General features: G+C 44.4%; 1 protein-coding gene across 1 annotated transcript in view; it reads right to left on the reverse strand.

Moving 5' to 3' along the window:
- The window catches only part of LOC147996484 (uncharacterized), a 62335-nt gene extending 47917 nt beyond the window's left edge, over positions 1-14418 (reverse strand). The window contains exon 1 of the transcript XR_015676760.1: positions 14105-14418. The gene's annotated coding sequence lies outside the window, so the exon portion shown is untranslated. The remainder of the gene's footprint in view (positions 1-14104) is intronic.
- Positions 14419-15210: the final 792 nt, after the last annotated feature.

Below are 15210 nucleotides of genomic sequence, written 5' to 3' on the forward strand. Positions count from 1 at the left end.
ATGACGGAGTCCTAGGAAACCCAGAGCTTCCCACACTGAGGAAATTTTGTACTACTGAGGATCAGAGATGGGTGTGCTATGTGGCCAGGACCAAGATGTATTATAGGTGAGGAGAGGGATCCGGGCACTCCACTGGCTGAATCTTACAGTGGACAATCCCCACTTTCTCTCATCAGCTATGATATCTGTGAGCTTTTAAAACTCTAAGAAGCTAGGAACTAAATAGAAGCAGTGAAAACCCAGCCAACAAGGTTCTTATGTGATGAATCGGCACCTCTGGTGTCAGAAAGATACTCAGCAGAGCCTCTCACAACATCGTGTGGACAACCTCAAGAAGTTTCCAGAAAGCAGAGTCATGGAGGCTGCATGGTGCCCATGTTGGTCCTGTCCTGATCAGCATTCTTGGTGGCCCTTTGGATGAGGCAATTGATGACATGCTGATCAAACCTGAGATGGCATGAAGCCACAAGAGATGTTAGTGTCCATCTTCTTAAAGTCCTTAGGTTGAAACAATGTGCTGAAGAGTAACAATATCAGCTGAATAAATGGAAAATGGGAAGTGCCTACCATGGGAACATTTCCCCACTCAAGGACTCAGAACTTTAGTTGACTCATACCCTTATAACCTACTCAGATCCAAAAAGCCATTACTTGCAGATCCACACACACTGTCCTCACTTGAGTTTTCCAAAATATGCAGTCTCTTCTACCTTCATTGCCCTTCATCTTCATCAAGGTGTACACTTGTCAGTATCCAAGTGCCAGTCAGTGACTTCAAAAGGCCTTCTACCCACCACCACAACTCTTCTACAGTGTTTATCCCAAAGCTGTTACATCTCTTTCTTTATTTACTGTAAGTTCTTTTGCCCTCTGTGTTCCTATCACTGAATTCAACACCTAGTACATAATAATGAGTAAATACCTGTAGATGAATGGCTAGAAGAAGGGATGAAGTGCAGTGGGGGACTCAAGCAAGGCCTAGAGACAAATGGCCCATATTTTGTTTCCACGCCCTCCCAATATCAGTCTCCCAGTATTAGTGGCCTCATCACTAACACAAGCTCAGAGATAGAATCTCAGCATGATGGTGGTGCTTCTGAGGTTTCTGGACAGAGACAAAAGTGGTGAGCTTAGTGTTCTCACATGTGAAGAGCAAATGGTGTTGGCTGCTCCAGTCAAGGTTCTTGAACAAGATTTGAACAAGGTTCTTGGAATTTTCATTTTGCACTAGGCCCTACAATGATATAGTGAATCCTTCTTGTTTACTATAACCATTGAATGACTATGATTCTTTGATGAATATTGAAACCACCAATTTTCATCTCATTTTTGTCAATTCATTCTACAAATACAAGCCTATGTTTTATGTAATTATCATCACAAATGCATAAGACCTCGCCCCTTTCCAATTATTATTTTGTACATACCCACTTATCTATACCTTAACAGGGTTTCCATATCTGTCGTTTTTAATATTGACATAATATTCTAAAATGTAAATACACAATGAGCATTAAGCCAAGCTTCAATATCTTGGCATTTGAATTGCTTCCAGTTTCTATAAATAGCATTTGTAAGGGCAGCTAAGTACAAATTCTTTTCTTTTTAGCTTTTTTTCCCTTTGAGTATATTCTCAGAAGTGAAATTATCAGGTCAAGGGTTAGAAATAATTTTATAGTGCTTAAATATTACTAGATTATTCTCTTGAAAAACTGGATCATTTTATGGAATACTCAACAATATGCACATGTAGCTGCTTCTAAAGTAATGAAATAATTGTTTTACTAGTTTAATAGGTGCATAATGATTCTTAAATTTGAAAATAGCTTAAATGTTCAGTGGTAAGGAAGCAAGGTTTTCAAAGCATGATAAATCTTTAGATGTTTTTAATATGGTCAGTAGAATCAGTTCTTAAAGCTCCTGACCTGACTCATGGTCAGTCCTCCTTTTCTAGCATCAACTAATTTGTTCTATTCAGTGGCAATGGGTGGAATGCCTGTGTCCCATCTCTGCACTATAGTTGCAGACAGGACAAGGTGAAGTCCTAGCACCAGATCTCCAACTCTCTTTTTCTCTGTGACACCCCCACCTCCATCTTTACCTGTGAGTGGGAGGTAATGTCAGCCAACCTCACAGTGTTGAGAGAAGAGTACACATGGTTTTAGTTGTTGCTTGTTGTTATAATGAAACACTGACCAAAAGTAATTTGGGAAGGAAAGAGTTTAGTTGCCTTACCCTTCTCTATCATTGAAGGGACTCAAGGTAGGGACTCACAACTGAAACCTGGAGATAAAAACTAAAGCAAAGACCTTGAAGGAATGCTGCTTACTGACTTGCTCTCTGCAGCTTGCTTGGTGTATTTTCTTATACACCTGCCCAGAGATAGTAACACACCCAATGGACTGAGCCTTCCCACATCTACCATCAATAAAGAAAATGTTCCCACAGGTATGCTCACAGGTCAATCAGACAGAGGCAATTCCTTCTTCCCAAGTGACTCTAGTTTGTGTTAAATTGACAAAAACTAATCAGCACAAAAGCATCACGTAGCAAGCAGGCTCTCTGAAAGCCACCAGGGTAGTTGCATAGTTGACTTGTACAATCACTGTTCAACATTGACTTGCCTAGTGTAATCTCAACCTTCCTCAGAAGGTTCACAACTGTGATCCCAATCTGTGGTCCTGTGGAAGAGAAAAGGGCAATCTGATGGCCACTCCCACCCTCCTGAACTTAATAGCGATATGTATTTATCCAGCAAATGTTGATAAAGTGCAATATGCTGTGTAATCTTCATTGTTTGAAAAATTAACCATTTAATCACCCTAGTCATGTGGTAAGGAAGGAAATATCTCTAAATTACAGATAAGGAACTAGAACATGCAGCAGTTAAGTGGCTTATTCACCCAGATGTCTAGAGGTCTAACCAAGATTCAAGCCCAGGCTGTGTATTCTAGCTCACAGTCTACACACAAATGTGGTTCACACTGTGCTATCTCCAGATGAGTAGAGGAACTCTAGAACCAAAACAGAACGTAGATGTCACAGACTCCAAACCCTTCTCCATGAATAAGTTAAATAGGGACTTAGAAGAGAAGCCACCTCAACCCAAAAGGTGAAGTGATTTGAGACAGATGAAACCCAGGCTCCTAACTCCAAGTACAGCTCCATATCACACCCACTATGACACTACCATTGCCTTTGGATCTATGACAGGGTTAAAAAAAACTTGTTCTGAAGTTTCTATGGGATGACCCTCAAGGCTTCTAGTCCTGAGGACCTGAGTACAAGAACTGAGCAGTCTCCATGGTGATGGAAAATCAGACTAGACAGGTCAGCAGTAGACAAGCCAAGCTGAGACAAGTGCTTTCTGGAGAAACACCAAAACCATATTTTGTTCTGACAATGAAACCATTTCGTTCAGGTTATTTCTGTCCAGGGGAGTCAAGGGCTGGGCACAGAAAAAAAAACTAAATCATATTTATTTCAAAGAACCTAATGCAGAGTGACAGAGGAGGGAGGATTCTCCAAGACCTGCTGCATTCACCCAGGAGAGGCTCTTTCTATCAGAATCAGTGCCAGGCTAAGCCCTTCCATGCTCCTTCCCCCTCCTCAGTTATACTCATCCCTCAAGTCCCACTTGAGGGACTCCACTCACCCCCCAGTCCCAGCTTCCTCACAGCCAACCCTTCCAACAGAAGCCCAGCCTACTCCTTGGAGAGAATCTCTATTGCCTCCTCCCCCTCTACTGCTGTGTACCTTCTCTGAGTTCCTGCAGTTATAAATAAATGATGTCTAGATTGATTAGAGGATTGGCTTTCCCTCTAGCAACAATCCTGGCCTCCCATTTCTGAAATCTTGCTGCCCACTAGTGCCACTCAAGTTCCACTTGGCCCTGGGATATTAGTGGAAAGAGTCCTCATCTGGGAATGCAAAATCACTAAAACCTGGGGTCAGAAAATGTAGTTCTGCAAATCCAGGGTTTGCAGAAGGCTCTTCATCCTTGACTAAGGTAGTCAATGCTCAAAGCCACAGTTTACTCCAGGAAATGTGAGCTGTTTTTCACTCTCTTTTTAAAGAATGTTGGGAGAAGTAAATAAGATGTGAAGATACCATGAACTGTAATGCCCAGTGTAGACCATGGGCTGTTCTATGCTGCAAGTGACAGCACAGTGTCCTGAGGAATATCCTGTAACTTGGCTGGCCTGTACTTTCTACTCAACATTAGGTGCAGTCACACTTGTTCTTCTTCCTCGCCTCCTAATGTTGTTTGAGTCGAGAGACAAAAATGTCCTATGCATAAGGATAATGTTGAACACTATAATCTCTCTATACATTTTTAAATGATGCTTAATGGAGAAATCTAACATATGAAGAAAAAACTCAGGGAAGCAATCAAAGGAAACATGATTCTATCAGCAGATACCTGGAGTATTAGTGTTTTTTACATGAATTCTTTTTTCTTTCTACCATGACAGTATATGATAATAACATGTTGAGGGAGAAAATAAAATGTGTTTTATTAAGTTTTGCTTTTTGTTAAGTTGTTGAGAATTGTCATTCTTGAGTTACTCAGATGGAGACATATCATGGCAACCAAATCAATTTCATGAAGGCCGTTTGCTGCATGAGGGAGTAAGGACAGTAGACCATAAGAACAGCCAGCCCAGGAATATAAAGGCATTTGGGTGTGACCCACATATAGAGCAGTGCCTATTTGTGATGTCGTAGGACAGCAAAGCTAGAGGGGTCTCACAACTCACTCATCTGCATTCCTCCAAGTCCTGGTTTTTGGACAAAAAAAAATCTGAAATCAAAATAAAAAAAAGAAATAGACTTATCTGAGTGCCAGGTGTTTTAGTACCTACTAATATAACAGCCCTTCTGTGTCTTCTCTGGGGTCTGTGGTCTCTTTGACCCAACCACCAGCACCCTCACCAACTAGAGTTGGTGCCTTTCTGCTTATTGACTCATATCCACCTGAATTCCCCGTTCTCCATTCAGCACATCCACGGAAGAAATCAGAGTCGCTAACAGCATGTGAACCTACCACACTGCTGTCCAGAAAATAAGGCGAAAGTAGACACAGTGGCTGAGGAATAAAATGCATAGAATTGGAGCTTCAGGCAGTAGCTTCATCTTGCAAGGAAGAAGACTGGGCACAGGGGCCTTGTGTAGATTCCATGTTACAAAGCTAGCTTGTGGGCGTGTCACACCAGAAACTCAATTCGTTTTACTTCTGTTCAGTGTTCTTCTCAACTATATTGTCCAGATCACCAAAGCAAATGAATGAAACAAGAGCAAATAAAAACAATAGTAGTGTCATAATTTGATAATTCTCACGGACTAGAATTTCTAAAACCTTTAGGACATATATAATAGTCAACATCTATATCTTTATATACAAACAATGGCTAAGGAGTACAAAGATATAATTCACAGGAGAATACAAGTAGCCAACGAAAATATCTTACTTTTCTAATGCATACTTCATGTAAAAAAGCTTAATCCCCAACACACTATTGAAAAGAAACATTGAGATGCCTTCACGCCTTAACATCATATATTTCTGGGGTTTTAAATTTATTATCATAAGTATATCGAAACTTTCCAAAAAAACTCCAAAAGATAAACAAATAATAAAGTACAAAATAAAATTAACATGATTTCAAAGACAAACCTTGCTTTAATGTTTGGAATTATCTTTAGTGGGGTTTGTCTATGTCCATGTGTCAACATATTTCTCTAAGAAATAATCCATTCATTACTCTCATCAAAATTAGTTAGAGGTACGTCAAAAAACTAGGACTGAAAAACAACTTTAAAATATTACACTATGGGGTCAAAGAGATGCCTCAGCTGCTATGAGTGTTTGCTGGTGTTCCAGAAGACTCAAGTTTGGCTACCAGCAACCAGGTCTAGCAGCTCTCAGCCATCTGTAACTCCAGCTCTAGAAAACCCAATGTCTTTTTCTAACCTATGCTAGTGCCTCCACACACAGGACATACACACAGTCTTTAAATTATAATATAACACAATAGAAAGGCTGGGGAGATAGCTCAGTTGGTAAAGTCCCACTAAAGCACAAGGTCTTGAGGTTCATCCCACAAAACACAGGGGGAAAGCCAAGTGTGTCGTTGCATGCTTGTCCTAGCTGTGATGGGGAAACAAAGACAAAGAGACTCTCCTGGCTTATTGGCCATCCAGCCTAGCCTATGTGAGTTCCAGGTCCTAATGAGAGATTTTAACTTTAAAACAACCCAGATGTCCCTTATGGATACAGAAAATGTGGTGTATTTACACAATGGAGTACTACTCAGCTATTAAAAACAATGACTTCATGAAATTCTTAGGCAAATGGGTGGGACTAGAAAATATCATCCTGACTGAGACACAAAAGGGCATGCATGATATGTATTCACTACTAAGTACATATTAGCCAAAAAGCTCAGAATACCCACGATACAACTCACAGACCATATGAAGCTTAACAAGAAGGAAAGCCAAAGTGTGGATGCTTCAGTTCCACTTAGAAGGGGGAATAAAATAATCATGGGAGGCAGAGGATGAAAGGGACCTGGGAGGGAGAGAAGACTGGGTGGGGAAAAGGGGGGCAGGATTAAGTACGGAAAGTGATAGGAGAGAAATCCAGAGGGTCAGGAAAATTAATAGAAATAAGTAGCAGCAGGGGGTGGGGAACAGAGGGGGTGGGGAACCACCAGAAAGTCCCAGATACCAGGGAAGTGAGAAGACCAACAGGGATGACATTAGCCAAAATACCCAACAAAGGGGAAATAGAACTGCAAAGGCCACCTCTAGCAGATAAGCATGGCCCCAGATGAGGGAAGGGGCCACCCACCCATCTCAAAAATTTTAACCCAGAATTGTTCCTGTCTAAAGGAAATGCAGGGACAAAAACGGAGCAAAGACTGAAGGAAAGGCCATCTATAGACCACTCCACCTTGGGATCCATCCCATCTGCAGACACCAAACTCTGACACTATGCTGATGCCAAGAAGTGCTTGCTGACAGAAGTCTAGTATAGCTGTCCCACATCTGCTGCACCACAGGGCTCAGGCTGCTTGGGAGGCAGGACACAGGAAGTTTGATACAGGAGGTTTAACCTTGGTTACCCCATGCCACAGGAGACAGTCTGTTGTTTTAAAGCGTTTCTTTTCATGGTGGAAAGTGGGTGAGTAAATCCAAACCCTACTTCTCAGAGTGGGCCTGAGATTAAATACCTTCCGCGAGGAGGAGCGTCTGGGAAGAAAAGGTGATTGGCTAAGCCTCCCGGCCTTTAGGTACCTCATTATAATGGGGATCTGTCTTGAGCCTATGTGAACTGTTGTCACATCATCTACCTATGGAGGGACTTGGGGCATTGCCCTTATGTGACTGATGGCCACAAATCTACGGAGGACTGCAGCAAGTGACTGGCCTTGTTTCCTGGGAGTCGGGCGAAACGCCTACCGTCCCTTTCAGGGTCACCAGGGTTTCAAACCTCTTCAACCAGGAACCAGGGTGCCTTTCACAGTTCCATAGTCCTCTGAGAGGCTTTGCAATTACCTAACTAATACAAATGCAGATACTCACAACCAACCATTGGATTGAGCCTTGGGATCCCAATGGAAGAGTAAGCAGGAGGCCTGAAGGAGCTGAAGGAGTTTGCAACCCCACAGGAAGAACAACAATATCAACTAAACGGACTCCTCAGAGCTCCTACTAAACAACCAACCAAAGAGTATAGCTCCAGCTATATATGTAGCAGAGGATTGCCTTATCTGGCATCAATTGGAGGGGGTGGGGGGGCTTGGTCCTGTGGCTGCCTGATGCCGGAGCATGGGGTATGCTAGAGTGGTGAGCCAGGAATGTGTTGATGGGTGGAGGAGCACCATCTTAGAGGCAAAAGGGAGGGAGGATGGGATGAGGGGTTTGCAGAGGGGAGACAGGGAAGGGGAAATGTAAATTAATAAAATAACCAATAAAAAATTTCGAAGTGTATGGCTCCCGAGGAATGAATGACATTTGACCTCCACACATACATGCATATGCCTGTATGCACATTCAAATACCCCCAACACACACACACACACACACACACACACACACACACACACACACACACACACACACAAACACAGTTAAAAGAAAGAAAGAGAAAGACACAGCAGAGCATTGTCTGCAATCTTGGACTAGGAGGATCTTTTCCAAATGAAGCATAATGCTCTAAGCCATAAAGAAAACGTTGACAAATTTCAACCAAATCATTACAAATTCAAACTTCCCTATAGCCAAAAAGTTTTAAGTGAAAGGACATGAGAAAAGATTTGGTTTTTGGGTTTTTTGTTTGTTTGTTTGTTTGTTTGCATTTGTGTAGCAGATAAAATCCTTAATGATGAATCTGATTAACATTCAATAATAACACACAGGCAGAGAAAATGACGGAGCCAGCCTCCTGCAAACACCATCAACTAAGGCGTTGTTGAGGTTGGGGTCAGAAAGGCATATTAAAGGTCATCAAATGTGTTAGCGTGGATCCCCAGGAAACAAAATGATTAATTGACAAGTATTAAGCAATAATTTTAAATCAATTTGAAAGACCAAATACCTAACATACATAAAAACAGGTAGGAGTTATTCTTAAAAGTCAGTAAAAATGATACTCGACTGGCTTGCACACCACTTAAGACCCTCCATTTCATTTATAACCAGAATGCATGTCAAAGATGGTTAAAAATTATAACCCATTCGTATTAAGGAACACCACAAAGACCTTCTTTTAATTATAAATGTAAGAAAGGTATCAAAAAATGTTATTCTGGAAAGCCATACAATCTCATTTATGCCTAAAACTTCATACCTGTTCTTGTGCACATACACACATGCCCAATGTGTGGGCAAGATTCTGAAAGAGTAGCTTTCACACTGCTAACTGTTCATCCAGACAGGAGAATGAAGCAGGTGGCTTGGGGACGAAAGGAGCTCCACCATTTGCTTTACCTAATGTATATGTTTCTTTTTATCTTTGTAAAACTATATTCCTATATTCGTATATTTTAGAAAGCAGCAAAGTAAGACAAAAAGAGAGATTGTTGTAGCCATGATTTTTCTTAAACCAAGCTGAGAAGAATTGTCTAGATCTTAAAAATAATTTTCTGAGATGAAAATGAGACAATTTAGAGTCATCAGGAAACTTCATCTAAAGCTTTCCTGGCGCCTCAGCTGGCCCGCTTAGTCTGTCCTCAGAGTGCGCCCCCTGCTGGCCAGACACATCTTCAGCTTCTTCAGACTGTATATGTCCCTACCTCCACTTCCCTTGCCTCTCAAGTTAGAACCCGTCTCTATCTCTAACCAGGATGGCTCTTCAAATATATCATCCATATGGTTCATCAACAAGTGAGGAACAGACACCACTGGTCAAGATCTAACCCAGGTATATGCAAGAACTAACGGTGAAAAAGCAACTTCAAGACCCTGCATAAAACACATGGCAGCACTCTCACCTCGGACCAGAGTAAGGATAGGGCCCTGGAGCCCTTCAGTCAGAAATGAAGTTTCAATTCCTGTGCAAGAAAGCCCAGCTGATGACATTTCAAGAGAAGAAAATTTACAAAGTAAACTGAGGCCACTTTTACTAGAGAGATGAGAATTTCCCCCACACAGAATGTTAAGGGACATCAGATTCAGAAGTTAGGTGTTGAACAGAACACGTGAGTATTCTCGGCCTTTCATCAGGGGCACTCGTTCCTCTCAGGCCACTCCAGCCCCAAGGCGGACAGCTTAGGTTGTCTACATTCCCCACGTGAGAATTCCAATCTCTAAAGGGTTCTTTTGACCACAAATCCACTCAGTTCCTCAAGAATAAGCCAAAGGGTTAGGGATACGTAGGAAAAATAAATGTGTTCCCCTCCTTTGTCATGTCCAGGCATGAAGAAGTTTGGAACTCCGAATATACACATCGGAGAAGCCAGTATCAAAGAAAGAGATTTCAGAATGAAACTAGATGTCACTGTGACTCAGACAGGAATTTCACTGGACACTGTGGAGAGCAGAGAGAGAGAGATCAGTAAGCAAGGTTTCCATTAAGGCATAGAACATGGAGGGGGTTCACAGAGGCTTCTCAAAAGCAGCAGGCCACACTACAGCCAGGGTGTGCCCACTGCGAGCCTCCTGAGTCCTTATAATCTTAGACCACAACGCCACACTTAGGAAACTTCTTTCTCACAGCGAAGAAATGTCAGGCTACCAATTATACTCAACAAGAGGGGCCCGACAGGCAAACAGAGCACCATGAAAAAGAGCATGACCCGTGTTAATTCAAACTTACAGCCTACAGTACCCCATACACCTTCGAAGAGACCAGCTGTCTCCTTTGCCCTTGACCTTAGGAAGCACAGCCCTACCTCACTGTACCTTTACAGTATCTTTATGCTCTGGGGGCCAATTCTGCTCTCCATGTGGCCTGTAAGAACTCCAAATTCTGTGGTGTATTCCTCCTTTTTAGGCCCACTTACTGACATATTCCTGTACTCTCTATCTTTCAGCCCGCTACTTTTGAGCTGATCCTAATGGCCACTTCTTGCAACCTCAATCCGTTTATCAAGTAGTCTGATCTAATTTCTGCACTCTTCATCCCTGCCTCTGGGACCGCTCCCAGAATCCACACAACTAGCTGCCCTCCCCACATCCTGGCTCCCCACTCTGGTATTGGCTGGGCCTGTCACATAATTCTCACTCTCTCATTAGCCCTGGCTTCAGTGGGGGCTACTCAGCTACATCAATGAATTAACTCATCACTGATTGCCTTCACTACCAAACAAATTTCTGGTACCCTCCGTTTTGGGGTAAAACCACCTCTTCTACCATTTTAACCCAAACCACTGCCCAGCAGACAGTCTTTATGTTAGATACTACGGAGAGGGGAAGTCATTCTCTAATCACAGATGGACTTTGGGGTCAGGATGGAGGATCTAAACTACACTGAAGACATATGCATACAGTTTGGTTTCTCTTCTTTCTCTGCATACACAAAATGCATGCCTGCCACACAGCCCTAGCCATTTAGATGAGGGCATTGTGTCAAAACACAATAAAAGCCAGAGCATCCATGTTCACTTTCCCTCCCCCAAATGTGGGTGCTGCAGATGCAGAGCTTGGCTGCCTGCCCAGGAAGCTCCCCATCCTCTTCAAACCCATTCACCCAGCCACCAGGAGCCTCCAGGAAACAGTACCTAACAAACTGACAGTGGCCACAGGCCGCCCCACATCCCCCTCCCCAGGCCAGAAAATCCCATTCAAGGCAGACAAGGCTTCTTAACAAACAATTAGCTTGAATTTTTCATTAGCTTCTACTTCCTTTGCAGTTCCTGCCTCCAGCCCTTTCATAGCTCTAAGCTATGTATAGCTGGGGAGGCCCTGGCCAGCCATAGAGGAGAGCCCACCGGATATGTGGGTTATAGCATCCATGAACTCACCTCTGAAGTAGACTCCTAATGAAGCTGATTGTAAATTAAACCCACTACTCCACATAGCCAACAAGTGGCCTACTTCAGACAGGCATTTCCGAGCACACCAGCAAAACCTGTCCTGTTGCAGGCAGCTTTGCTGTTGCCTGATGCTAAGGATCACAGTGATGGAGAAGATGCTAAACGTGGCGAAAACGGGACAAAGGCCTTGCACCAGTGTACAGCATCCCTTGCAATGCTCGCACAGACCTCATCCTGGCCCCCAAGCATCCCTGAGAGGTCACTGTGGTCATTAACATCCACCTGGGGACCTTAGAAGGCTATCAGGTGTGAAATGACTTCATTCAAGGGAAAGAAAACAAGTAAATGGCTAGGGCAGGGAACTGAATTGTCCTCCAATCATGTTTCCTCACTGAGATCTTAAAATTGGGAAGACTGATCACTTTCCTTTTCCTCTCTGGGCCCAGATCTAAGAAATACTGATGGGTCGACGAGTCTGTTCATGGATGATATTCTCAGTAGTCTTCTTGGGGGCTGAGAAGGAGAGAGGGAGAGAGAAAGAGAAAGAGAGGGGGGGGAGAGAGGGGGAGAAAGAGAGAGAGAGACAGAGACAGAGACAGAGACAGAGAGACAGAAAGACAGAAAGACAGAAAGACAGAAAGACAGAAACAGAAGAGAACCTCTGTTCCCACATATATACAGACTATCAGGAAGGAGCTCACACATATAATCTTACAAAGGTTCCCTACTGGTCTTCACAGAGGTGTCTAAATCTTATTGCTGCTTCCACCTCTATGGCCAAGGATGGCCACCTGAAATCAGAAAGACAGGGTTCTTCCCTGCTAAATGCCTATCCTTTGGGAGCCCAACAGAAAAAGAGATTCTGGAAGGAGAACAACAGGCCACCTTTCTAGCCCTGGTTTCTGGAACAGCTGCCACCTCACCTCTCCCTAGGACCCATTATTCCAAGTAGCCAGTCTATAGAGGATACTGTAATCTCCAGCTGAGAACACAAGTCTAGCCTGATCAAGTCACAGGTAGGGGGCAGAACTCTCCCCTGCCAAGGGCTGGTCAGGAGCTCTGGGAAAGAGGAAGCTACCTGCATTCCTATCCTGAAGTCTTTGCTGGGCATCTCTGCCCACTGAAACCTGTGATATATTTACAGCCAGCCAAGCAGGGGAAGCAAGGAGAGCTAGGGCATGAATTATTGACAGCTTCACTCTCATCTTGGCCTAGGCTGCTTGGCCGAGCAGAGACCCAGGGGAGACTCGAGGCAATCTGTGGGCATTAAGCAGTGTTCTTGAGGAAGCTGGGGGTAGAGGCTCCTGACTATCAGAGGGCCAGAAATGACTTGAGCCTTGTACCCCATGTCTCTTTGGGGTGCACAGTATTAGTCAAGTGAAATTAGAGTAATTATTAAAGAGCCTAGCTGCCCAAGACCCTCCTATCTAACCCCAACCATGCCACTCCTGCTTCTCCAGCTGCCTTCCAAGTGGCCCAAAGAGTTAGCACTTACTTTCCACCTCCCTCTCCTGCAAGCTGCTCACTATCCTGTCGTTACAGAAGCTGACTGCCCTCTCTGAGCTCATTCAAGACATCAGATCTGGTCCTGCACTGTACCAGAATCAGTTGACTGGCCCCTAGACCATCCCCAAAAGATGATTGGTCACATATTGCCCTTCTTAGACCAAAGGCAGAAAACCACAGAAGATGCTGACACTTCTCCCAAGCCTCCACACCACCCTCCAGGAATAAAATCCTAGGGAATTCTTCTCAGCTGGCTTCACTGGCTTCTGCCGAGGAGAGAAGCACTGGCTGCACTAGATGAAGTGCAGTGCTAGATGAAGAATGAGAGGACTCGATTCTGAGTTAGAGTTCATTTCCCCAGCCACAGCCCTGAGCCTCAGTTTCCTCCTCTGAAGCTGGAAGACATCTGCAGGAGAGTACAGTAATGACTCAACCCATACCTGTTATCTTCACAGCCCAGCTTCCCCTGCCCCCACCCCACCCCTGGCTGAAGCTGGCACATCAACCCTCCCAGGAACTGACAACTCGACAGCCAAGGTGGCAGGCCACCCAGTCGTGTGACTTGGCCCCAAGACCAGAAGCTTTTTATATTTTCACATTTGTCCTTCCAGGACATGTGGTGCTAGACTCATCCTCTCTCCCTCCCTTCCTCCCTCCCTTCCAAGCTATACTTGACAGCCCAGTTCTGAGTCCAGGGAAGGAACCTAGATGGGGAGGCAGGTAAGGTAACTCCTGACCCGTCATAAGGTAGCAATGGTGCTGAAAGCCCCACCTAGCTCACACCCTTGTGATGTTCTGCTTGAGGCATCAGGGACTCTACAAAGGAGACTAGAAAATGAAGGACAGAACTCTCCCAGAGGCCCACCCTCTCTAGCCTTTTGGTCAGATCTCCTGCATAGGCAGGGAGTCTGCCCCACAGGTAGAAGAAGGTCTAGCTACTTCTCACTTACTTTCCACCTCCCTCCCCTGGCTCACAGCAGTAACTCCAGATCTTCCAGAGAAGGAGAAAGGGGCTGTGTGGGGGGGGAAGAGAACAGGACAGGGAACCAACCACTGCAAGTGAGAGGTATAAAATGACCGTTTTGGCTGAACTCCATTTCTTAGGGAGGACGCACTTTTGGAGCTGGGAAAATTCTTGCTTGTACAGAGCTGTCCTTCATTACGGGACTCCAGAGCATGTCTCCCTCCTGGACATGGTCCTATATAAAGCACTGCCTGCTCCAGGTAGAATTATAGCCCCCAGACTTTTTGTGGTCTCCAGGGAGACGGCACTGCCCCATCCAGAACCATTAACAAGGGTTCTGTAGAGAAAGAACCAAGCCTCTCTATTGCTCTCTTAAACAACTCCTTTTGCCATAGCGTTAGTGATGGCTGCACTAGGGCATCCCTATCGTGGTCTCCGTAGGCAATGCCCTCCACTAGCTCATGTGCTGAAAACATGCTTATCTGGTAGGACTATTTTGGGATGTTCTGGTAACTTTAGGAGGTGGAGCTTCCCTCATGGAAATAGACCTGAGGGGATGTAGCTCTGAAGGTTATAACTCTCTCAGTGTCCTCCTTGCTCCCCGATTCCTGTCCACCAGAAAAGAAGAGACCCTTCCTCCACACTCTGGGATGCTCTGACTCACAGTAGACCAAGAAACTGTGGACCAAACTCTCTAAAAATAAAAAATAAAAATTTTATTTTTAAAAATAAAAATGTCCTCTTTTAACTTGTTTATGTCGAGAATTTCACCACAGTGGGGTCTGGGGGGGTGGACAACTGACTAGTGTGGTCCCTTATGGACAGACCCCAGCTGTCTCACCAAAGTGGCTGTCAACCAACTATTTCTGCCTATCAACTACCTGCTTGCCTATCACACCAACAAACAAATGCAAGATCACGCTGGAGCAGGAATTTCTTGGAATGGGAGCATAGAACTGCACCCAGACATGTTCCCTGGAGGGTCAGAGCCTCCATAGCCTCTTACAAGGTACCTGGACCTGATTTTTTCCTTGGGGAACTCTCTATCAGTCCCTTTAAGACACAGACACCATAGCTTCTGGTTCCCTGTCTCCAGGGTTTCCTCAGTAAAGTCCATCCACCAAGTGCCCACCTCTCCCTGATTCAGCACACAGCATTTGTCCTGACCTCAGGGATGTGTCAGAGTGAGTAATGACCGAGGACCTTCCCTGCAGACTCACGCCATGCAGGTGAGGACCTGCAGGGGCAGCACTTCCT

The sequence above is a fragment of the Rattus norvegicus genome, chromosome 2 (genome assembly GCF_021556685.1).
Source record: "Rattus norvegicus strain SHRSP/BbbUtx chromosome 2, alternate assembly SHRSP_T2T, whole genome shotgun sequence".
Classification (NCBI taxonomy): Eukaryota; Metazoa; Chordata; class Mammalia; order Rodentia; family Muridae; genus Rattus; species Rattus norvegicus.